The sequence below is a fragment of the Meleagris gallopavo genome, chromosome 1 (genome assembly GCF_000146605.3).
Source record: "Meleagris gallopavo isolate NT-WF06-2002-E0010 breed Aviagen turkey brand Nicholas breeding stock chromosome 1, Turkey_5.1, whole genome shotgun sequence".
Lineage (NCBI taxonomy): Eukaryota > Metazoa > Chordata > Aves > Galliformes > Phasianidae > Meleagris > Meleagris gallopavo.
In genome coordinates, this window is record NC_015011.2 from 84261429 (window position 1) to 84271855 (window position 10427).

The following is a 10427-nucleotide window of genomic DNA, read 5'->3' on the forward strand; positions in this document are numbered from 1 at the left end:
TTTTTTGGCATGTTATCAACTCTTGGACTTGTCCACAGCAGCAGAACAAGTGTGGCAGATACATTTTAATTAAACTCATGAAACAAGATCCTCATTCTCTGTGTCGCAGTGGCTGCTAGCATCCCACTCCAGCTGTAAGCCCTGCTGATGGAAGTCTACAAAGACGGATGATGTGCTGTGTCCTATAGAAGTTCCCAAAATTATCTGGGCAGCTCAGACTGAAGTCAGTGGCAGCATTTTCCTCTTGGATCTAGCCTTAAGTGTGTCAGCACCCAGATATTATTTCCCCCAGCATTTGAAAATCACCAAGGAAGATGTTTGTATACAGACATTAAAAGGAAATGTTTTCCCGATGTTGGACTCATATATTGATGTAATCATTTTCTTCAGTAAGATGGTATCTGGTATTACCATGTGAACAGAAGCATAAAATCCTTTCATGGGATTAAATAGCACATATCTGTAGGTAGCATTATGTTTATTAGATTTTGCTCAGTTAATACATTTTCCTCTCTCCTTCCTGTTGGTTACTGCAGAGTGGAAAATGTGCTGATTCAACACCCATTCGCGTAATGGTTGTTACATTCCCTGATACTATAATTGGCCAAATAATTAAGTTATGCTTGCTACAGTATTACAACAGGCCAAAATTGCCTCAGAATTTAGTATTACGAAGGCAAGAAAGTAACTGTGAAATTAAGTTCCTTTCAGTGATGTATATTCACCTTCTATACACCAAGTCCTCTGAAAACATACTGTACTGAGAGGACTGAGGACTGTAAGGGAAACGAAGGACTACAGAGTACATTTGCTTCAGGACTGCTAAATGCCTGGGTGAGGTGAGAGCATCTCCTCGCCATCACAGCTCATCTCAGAGACTTCCTTTTTGGTAGGGAGTTATGAATCGCCAGCTGTCAGCACCTGGTTGGAGCTCAACCCCAATAATAAATGGTCGTTGTAATATTAAGATCAGTTGTGAACTCTGTGCATCTGATCATTTTGTTACATGTGATCAGGGATAGAAAAGGATCAGCAACCAAAAGTCACGAGGATTTAGAGGACCTGGAGTCTTTCTACAACTACTTTTTCCCCGCAGCTCATCTCAAATAAATGCAGTGATGCCAAGAGATGCGTGAATTCCCAACATTTGATTTCTGTTTCAAATGTTAGGATGCCACTATCCATAACATATCTAAAACTTGTAAGATTTCCTGTAGTTCTTCTTAGGAATTTTTGTGCTAATGGCTGAAATTCTATTTAACCATTATCAACCTTGTAGTATAGTTCTGGCTGAAGTTTAATTCTACACAAAAGAAACTTCATAGAAGGCTTTCATGTTTCTTAATTGGTTCCTTTACATGTATTCAGTCAGCATCCTGATTTTTCTTGGGAGCACCACTGGATACCTTGTGAAGATATCAAGAAGGAAAATTGTGGAATAACATAGAATTTGTGGCTTTCTCCAAGTCAACTTTGTTACTTGTTTTCCAACAGCTTCAGCAGTCACTGAGCTTGGAGAACCCTAAGAAAACCCCCAGTCATCAGTACCAGACCTTGGATCAGGCCATGAGAATGCAGTGCCGTGGAAATTGAATCACCTCCATTTCTCCAACAAGGTGGGTGAGGCACATTTTTTTCAGTATAGGCAGCAAATGTTTTGCTTATCTGCAGCAGCACACTGCTGACTGTGTGGAAAAAAAAAAAAACTTGGACTGTGACATTCAACTCTTGTGATTGTATTTGCCACATTCTTTAGGTTAGACATGGTAGCTATTAATTCACATATTGCAGTGTCCCCTGAAAATAATTCAAGCTTTGTTGTACGGGGTGTAACAGGTGTAGTAAGTGTCACTATAAGTAGCTCAATTGAAGATGATGACCGTGATTAAGTGAAGAAGAGATGAAGTTAACTCAACAAAGATAGGAACATCAGCTATAGATACCAGATCTCCCAGCTGCCAGCACTACTAACCGGATATGCAATAAACATCAATCATGGAGGCAGGGGTAATGGATGGCGGATATTAAATAGCTATAAGACATTTTCATACTGAATTTGCATAGACTTGAGGAGAAATAACTGACAACAGAACAGGGCATCACATCCCAAGTGTCAGAGACTTTAAAGCTAGAAAGTTAGTTGGATATCTGTACCTCTCCCACAAAGGGAAGTTAATACTGAGTTGTAAGTTGTTTGTACCTCATGTTCAGTTTTAGACTTTCACTCAACCACCTCAATATCAAGTTTTCTGTTTGTATCAAAGACGAATCTCTGTTACTCACTGAAAAAGCCATACAGATTTCACCATCTACTTGCGCATGGGCTTTTCTTTTCTTTTCAGGGATAGGACTCTTGTCTGTGGGTGGAGAGCTTCTATGGTTACATGGAAATGCCAGCTAGCTTTGCAAGCACTGGCTAAGTTGCAAATTGGTACATGGTTCACCCTGTGCCTTGAAGAAAAACCGTCATTGTACCACCATTGGTGTCCTTCTGCCCAAAGACAATGGGTAAGGCTTGTCCATTTTCTGCAATCACGCTGTTTGAGGAGCAGTGGTATTTGGAGCATTCTGCCTTTGTTGCCAGCAGTCGGGCTGAGCTGCAGGAACTGTGTGGACAAGCAAGCAGTAAGAAAATGGAATTCAGATTTAGAGGGAGATACCTACAATCATTAAAGTGTGGGACTTCAAAATGAAATAGTTGAAGGGTGTAGAGTGTTAAAAGTGGGGAGACAGACATACTGAGCATCAGGTAGGACTTGTGTCCATCATGTTCTGAATCATCAGGCTCTCGAGGTGAAACCCCGACCTCAGGAGAGATGGAGACTGCTTTGCCTAACAGTGAAAAATACCCAGCCCTGTACACTGGTACAGCAACCAGCCAGAAATGCCTACAGCTGTCTGCAAAACCATAACTGAAAAATTATGACATTATTCTAAAACCATCACTAAGCTTTCAGAGGCTCAGTGGCCAGGCTGTGCCTAGCAGTGGTGCAGGCAGTAATGAGCACAGAGGGCACTGTGCAAAGTGCTCTGAGAACACCCACCCTGGCTTTTTCTGCTCCTCTGCTCGGCAAAGGCTGTATCAAAAGCAGTGTGTCCATCACCATCCATCAAAATCCCTTTACTTTCTGCCTTTCCATGAAAAGTCCTGAGAAGTTTCTCTTAGAAACTCAACTTATTTAGTACCCCTCAGGATTTAAAAAAAAAATTATTATTCAGTTAAATACAGTCAATAAGTAATCTTTCTACAGCAATGAAGTCATTCCAGTTGCCTGAAAATACTGAGAAGGAGAAAAAGAACTGAAAGTATTTTCTTAAATTGCATTTGTGGCAATGGATCCTTGTGCATACTATCATGGGTAACATAATGCAAATTGCCAAGACTGACAAAGCTGCTGTAGAGCCAGAAGCTTTTTGCTTTCAATCCTCAAGTGAAAATGGAGATTGATCTGAGCTCCCAGCTTAGCAGTTAAACAGATTTTGCCAGTCTTTGTTTCTTATCAAATCAAAATAAAAGTGAAATGTTCCTTTATAAGAATGTAGAAATGTAAATATATAGAAAATTGAAACATAATAAAATTAATTACCCTAAATGGATACATCGTGACAAGTAAATACATAAGGAAACAAAATCATTAATTGATTGAGCTTCTTGTTACAATGAAACTGTTTGCCAGATTAACAGCTCTTTCTGAGACACTGAACTCTGACACAATGTTTACATTTCCATATATTTTTAATGATCACACAGTTTAACATTTGAATAAAACAGCACCATATGCTTTAGCTGCATTAAACACTGCAGGCACTGAGCACTAAATATGGAATAAATTATCATATAAAGATATTTAATACTGGCAAGTCCCACTAATATTCCACATCACTTTAATTTTAATAAGCCAGGACTTTGCTAAAATGAAATGTCTCTTTTTATTAAGTACAGAGTAAAAATGTTTAATAGAAGTGCTGGAATGAAGCACAGACTGGACACAAATGTTTTCATTTTGTTTAAGAAAAAAGAAAGAGAAGGAACATTTATATTTTCTGAAACAAATAGAATCATTTTCATGACTTGTTCCTTCTAGGGTGGTTTTTTTCAAATGCAAGTGGAAAATTATTTTATTTAGATCTGCTTTCAGAGCAAAGAACAGAACTATGTAATAATATATGCATCAGACTGGCTGCACTTTGACAGCTGGGATGGGTTCTGTAGTTTCACTGAAGTGCCAAGACTAAACCACTGGAAACGGACAGAAAAGGCAGTTTCTTTAACAGCGGCTCATATACGGGATGTATTTTCCTAGTATAATAATTTAACAGTATATAGTCCCTTTAACTTTAGAGCTACTCAATACAGCTTAGAAGAATTTTCAGTGTGTGACCAGGAGACGTGCATGCTTACTGTACACAGGGGATAGAGCTTAGAGCAAAGCGATCTGCTGGCCCTCCTCTGTTGATGGTAGGAGCTCTTCTTACCCATTCTCCCAGCTTTCCTAGCACCACTCCTGCAGTGCTCCTTGGAGTCATAATAAAGGAAATATCAGACTCTGCTCATTCTCTTCTGAAACTATCAAGTGGACCTTGACACCAAATACATCTTTCAAAGAAATGACGTTTAACCAAAAGCTTGATCTGTAATGGGATACTATCTAAATCCTATAATGGAAGTAATTTACCAGATTGGTTTAGAGGCGTATTAAGGCAATATAGGAACCATGGTCTGCATCACTGATAATGTTATCCATGCACTTGCTAGTCCATTAGCAGAGTGATTCATCTGAGAACAGCAAAGGGCCAAACCACTCTCCCAAACATGCAAACATCTAGACAAAATAGATCACAGAAGCAACTAAGCAGCTGTTCCCTTTCCTGCCATACCTGCTGCTGGTGGATGGTGGTGCAAATGGCCATTAGGGCTCATACTTTTAACAAGATTGTCTGTGTCTCTTTGAAAAATGCCATTTGAGATGGATGTGTTTTCCTAGCAGATATTACATGTAGCTGCAGTCCCCCAGCTTGCTGTTCAATTAGGGACAAATCTCTAACAAAATACACAGCTGTGAACTACTGAACTTAACCTGGCATTAGCCAGCATTAGAAAGGCATGCTCTGATAACTTCAGCAGGCGGAGGAGGTTATTTAAGGGAATGTATTCTCTGTCTCATATAATCACTGAGATTATTTCTCGCTATCTCTTCCTTCTCCTCCCCACCAGAATGAGATGCAGCTGCAGCAGTACCAGCTGTGTTGGCAGGGATAGGCACAGCCTCAGGCACGGGGCTACTGTGGGCTGAGGGTGCAGCAGTCCCTCACAGCTCAAAAGGACTGTGTTGAGATGGGGAGCAAAGTCCGGGGCAGCCCCACCACTTTCCCTGAGCAAGTGGTTCGGGTTTGGGAGCCCAGAACAGACTAGTTTCTTTCTGTGCCCGGATTATAACCAAATGTGCCAGTGCAATATGAATTTCTGTGTAATACAGTAAACAGGCTCGGTTTGATCAAAGAGAGGACTTTGTAAAGGTACAGTCAGAAATAAGAACAGCTCATCAGCCTGAACATATCATAAAACTGTACTTCAAATATGTATGGCGATGCTCAAATAATCCCTGAAGTGCCTGTAATTTATTGAGTCCCACCGAGTAGCAGCATCACTGTGGTCAGGTAGAGATAAGTGGATTAGTTCTGGATACGGGCATCTGAACTTATACTTCACTGCTCGAATTCATACCTACCAAATTTGAGCCTATCATCATGTTGTGGGGCTCAGCTATCTAAATTTGCTATGGTTTAACCTGTCTGAGATATTTGAGGTGAAATAACATCTTGAGGGGATACAGCTGTTCCTTGTGTCTGCTGGGGAGGGGGAGCCTCCTCTAAAGTCCTGCTAATATTATTGCCTTTCATATCTGTTTATTTCCAACCAGAGGGAAACACTGCCACTTTTGGTGTGGTCAGTGCTCGCTCTCACGTTAATTGGTTTTGTTCTGCCTGTCTCTATTTGTCTGTGTGTGTCCCTAGTAACTCTGACACCGGTTCCAACACTGACGGCGGTTTTGCTTTTCATTTTTCGCTGAGCAAAAGAGGTGACAAGCAGCCTTTATCAGTGTTGTTCCACAGCAATGTTAAATGCGTATATGAGTCCAGCTCAGTTTTCTGCATTGCTTCACGTTGTTTTCTACCAACCACTTAGATGGCTGATAATGAGAGTTTAATCTTTACTGCTAAAAATATGTATCTACTAAATGTAGGCCATTAAATACATTGCACATATGATAGCTGGAGAGAATAGGTATACTCAGTCTCCTCTTTTGTGTCAGAGTCTTTGAGTAATGCTTTTTCTTCACAGTGAAAAAAACAGCAAGAGGTAAGTGCCTCCTTCAAAACAAGTAAGTCTCTGCCTGGTTTGATCCAAAGGATGGTCTTGTTTTGCCAGCAGATAGACCTTTCTCACTTGATTTGCTTTATATCTTCTTCTCCTTCCCAATGCTGGGCACAGATTTGGTTGTTGGTGTTCTCTGCAATGTTTGCAAATTCATGTTCTACTTCTTGTGGAATCTGCCTTTGATTTGGCGTATTTTCCTTTGCCTTTATTATGAGATACTCGTCAGTGCCAACAAAGCTTGGAGTAGGCCCTGTCACCAATCCAAGGGGTCGAGGTGTCCCCTTAATGTGGGCTCTCCACAAAGCAGGTGCTTGCTGGCCCCTGAGCCCATCCAAACACAAATAGATGCTCAGCATCTGCATGCTGAGGTGTCTGTGAGCTGGAGTCTTTCCCATCCAAGCCAATGAGTGCAACACAGAAGGATGGTTTTGGGCACTTGGGCCCAATAGTGCATGTAGCACTCAGCAAGGTTGACAGTCATGCTAGAAAGTGTGAGCTCTTCAGCCTTAGGACAGTTTTGAGCTCTTTGGTCTCTCCTTTTTCCTCTACTGCTTGCTTTTCAACCGTAGCATGTTCACGTTCATGCAAAGTGGCTCAGATCCCTGCATTATAGTTTCACTGTCAGCCACCCCTGAGTTAATTGGAAGCTCTTAAAAATGCTAAGTGCCTTAGAACCTGCTATTGTCAGAAAATAAGGCACTTCCTGGCATTCTTTTTTTGGCTGGTCTCCTAAGTCAGCAGGTGCCTTTGGCTTGCAGATTTCCATGTCATTTCTGCTCCGGTAAGGCTCTTAAAGGCAGTGCACAGCTTGACATTGCATGGAGCAATGGCTACAGCATAGTAAAGACAAACCTGAGAAGCCTGTGGCTTGGGAAGCTCAGATAACTGTCTAGCTATCCTCAGGGTAAGCTAGCCCTCATCCATCTGGCTTCTTGAGCCTGCAAGTTACCAGTTGCTGATTACTACCTGAGAACAGGCTGGATGCTTTATGTCATCCTGTATTTTCTGCCCCTGAAGACCCAACTTTGATATCAGGTAGCCATTGTTGTGAGAGTTCTGTACCATATGGCCTTCCCATTGCTCCTGGTAGATCCTGAGTAGATACTGTGCTTCAGTAGGATTTCCTAAATGTAAAACTTCTTGCTGAGAAATGCCATCATTCAAAGGCTGCACGCAGGTGCCCTTAAAGCCAATTAAAGAAGTTAAAGAAGGTTCTTTTCTGCAAAGTTTTTGTTTATAAGGCTTCCCAAAGGAAGAGAGAGGAAGTTTTCTCTGCTCCTTTCCAGGGCTTGAAATCAATATCATCCACAACCTACCCAATGCTCGCTTGGGGAAGGAAAGCAGAGATGCACTCCCATCCTTTGTTTCCTACAAGCAGAGATTCCCACCCTGTGCCTGCACATTGCCAGCTGAGCCAGTCCATTAGCAGGAGCAAAACTGAATTAAGAGCCTAAGGAAGGAGATGGTGTGTGGAGCAGGGCAGCTGGGAAAAACACAAAGTGTTGAAGGGGAAAGATAATTTGCAGGCAGAAGGGCTGTGTCCTTTTATGGCCTCCAGCAGGGTGCTCCCTGGTGACAGCCTGTGTTTTAGCTGAAGCATGCTCAGTGCAGGGCTGAGGGAGGGTGAGAGGGAGAAAGGGGTAGTCTCTTAAGAATACATTTGCTCTTTGGTAATCAGGAAGAGGGGCTGGAAGGAGGGCTGTTTATATGGCTATTCTGGCTGAGGTCACCCCAGAGAGGCAACAACAATGCAAGGGGATTAAAATAGCAAAATATCCTTCAGCCAACCATTACATCTCTGCTATATCCCCCTGACACAGATTTTGAAACCTCCGGAGACCTTCTGTCTGGGTAAATGAGGGGGAAGGTTCTCACTGCTTTCAGGATATCCCAACAGTTTAGGGGGTGAGACCCACACAGTCATTTCTCCTCCTCACGGACAACCACTCTCATCCACCCTGCGACAGCACCTGCTTTTTTTCCTTGAGAGGCAATGACAATCTTGATGTTTCCATTTCTGATCCTTCTCCAGTATCAGGATTTTGACAGAGCAGCTCAAATCTGTTAGTGGGAATTAATCCCATTTTGTATATTTTACCATCAAAACAAATACAGTTACTGCAAATTTCTGGGAACTGTTCTGATTCTTTTAGTTGCCTGGACAGTGACTTAATGGCTGTTCACAAACGAATGATTCTCAGCTTGTGGTACTGGTGGGAATTTCTCATTGCAGTCACAAGTCAAGGAGGGAATTTACATTCTTAAGCATACCAATATTACCCAACCCCACACCCTACCTGTATGGCTATTAGGGAAGTACAAGTGGTAGCTGCCTGGGAGATCCTCTTTCACCAGCAGCCTCCTTTCCTAATGTGCAGAGTTGTCTGCAGCTCTGTAAGCACAGTTTTGCCCTGCTGTGCTGGGAAGCTTTTCCTCAGGAAGGACTACCTGGCACAAGCTGAGTGGACACACGTTGCTTATGTGTGAGGACTTGTTAAACTTCAGTAACTGAGTCCACAGAAACAAACTGTATTCTGCTCTGCGACTGCTTTTTTTCCCCTTCGTCTTGAGAAAAAAAAATTGTATTTTATTTTGTTTTATTTTATTTTAATTCTGTCAAGTAGCCAATGGTACAGCAGTGATAAGGTGTAATTTTTATTCAAATTAGTGTCAGGTGTAATTACAGTTGTCAGATGGGATTTTCTGTGTACCCCTGGTTGCTATAAATAAGGCAGCATTATATATAAGCTTTAGGTTTATTTGTTGACATGTAGATCTGTGAACTGTGAACACTGAGTATGGTGACATTAGCACACTGCAGAATGTTGAGATACATGCCTGAAATGGAGTATGACTCTACTCAACTTTTTAGGTGCTGAAATACAAATATTTATTTCCCAAGACTTCTTCTGATATCAAGGGCAAGTAAACGTCTACAAGGCATTGGTTTCTGGAAACCAAAAGATTGTTCTTGTGGTTAAGTAGGAGGTTTTAAATAAGTCGTGACTTTCCCAATGCCTATTTGCACTTCCAGTCTATATTTCAAGCATGATAACTAAGTCATGTTAATTTGATATTGTAGACAGCCACAAGAGCAGCAGTCATGCTGATAATTAGTGACCACCTGATAGAGAGTCACTGTATAAATGAGCATTAGCATGTATTAACATATAGGGGCTTCCCTGTGAAATTTGGTGTTGTTTTTAAATGGATATTAACACTGGTATGGTAAATTCAGCCATATGTTCTTTAGATAGCTTACTGTGTTGCATGGTATTTATATACGTAATTCAGTTATTTACTTTTTGGTGTCCTATAAAGAAAAACCTCAGTACAGTTGAGCAGCTGTTTTTACCATTTAGAAGGAGAGCAAGCAGCCTGGCCATCCAGCTAAGACATGGCTGTAGTGAATCTTGCTGAGAGGTAAAGCTGAGCAATATCTTGTATGGTGTAAGGCTATAAATCCCTGACTAAGTATTAAAAAACTTCTGATAGTAGGGTAGTAGGTCTTCTACTTCCCAATTAGTAAGTAGCTGAGCTCTTCAGGAATTTTGTACCCAGACTGCAGAGCTTCACAGGAGCTGCAGGGCTATGCCATGTTGAGACCCCATGCTTCAGTGCAGCACAGCCACAGCAACGACAATTCTGAAACCTTTTATTTCTAAAAGAAGGCAAAGAGGATGTATGTCTGCTAGCTGTTCATGCACTATTCTTCCTCTGGCATTCTCTCTGACAATTCCACATTGCCCACTCCCCGCTCTCCTTGCAGCCCTGAGCTTGCAGTATGCTTTAGTGTCCAACTGAGGGGTGACTATGGCCACCACTGCCTTCAGTCCCCCAAGCCCTCCCACTCATGCAGGGCTGGCCATTCAGAGCAGGGAAAGTGTCCTGGAGAAAGAGGGAATCCAGCAGTCACCCCTCAACCCCAACTGCCATGAAAAGTCCCACCTCTAAGCATGGTTCGACAGCTGTGGTATAACGTGGTGGCAGATCTGGCTAGGGAGAGGAGTCTGTGAATGAAAAGTCCGTTGGTTTTTTTTCTTGTTTT

General features: G+C 41.9%; 1 long non-coding RNA gene across 1 annotated transcript in view; it reads left to right on the forward strand.

Annotated features, from left to right (window-relative positions):
• LOC116217322 overlaps positions 1-10427 on the forward strand; it is a 97437-nt gene that overhangs the window by 23594 nt on the left and 63416 nt on the right. The window contains exon 2 of the long non-coding RNA XR_004161731.1: positions 1495-1616. This is a non-coding gene — a long non-coding RNA (uncharacterized LOC116217322). The remainder of the gene's footprint in view (positions 1-1494; positions 1617-10427) is intronic.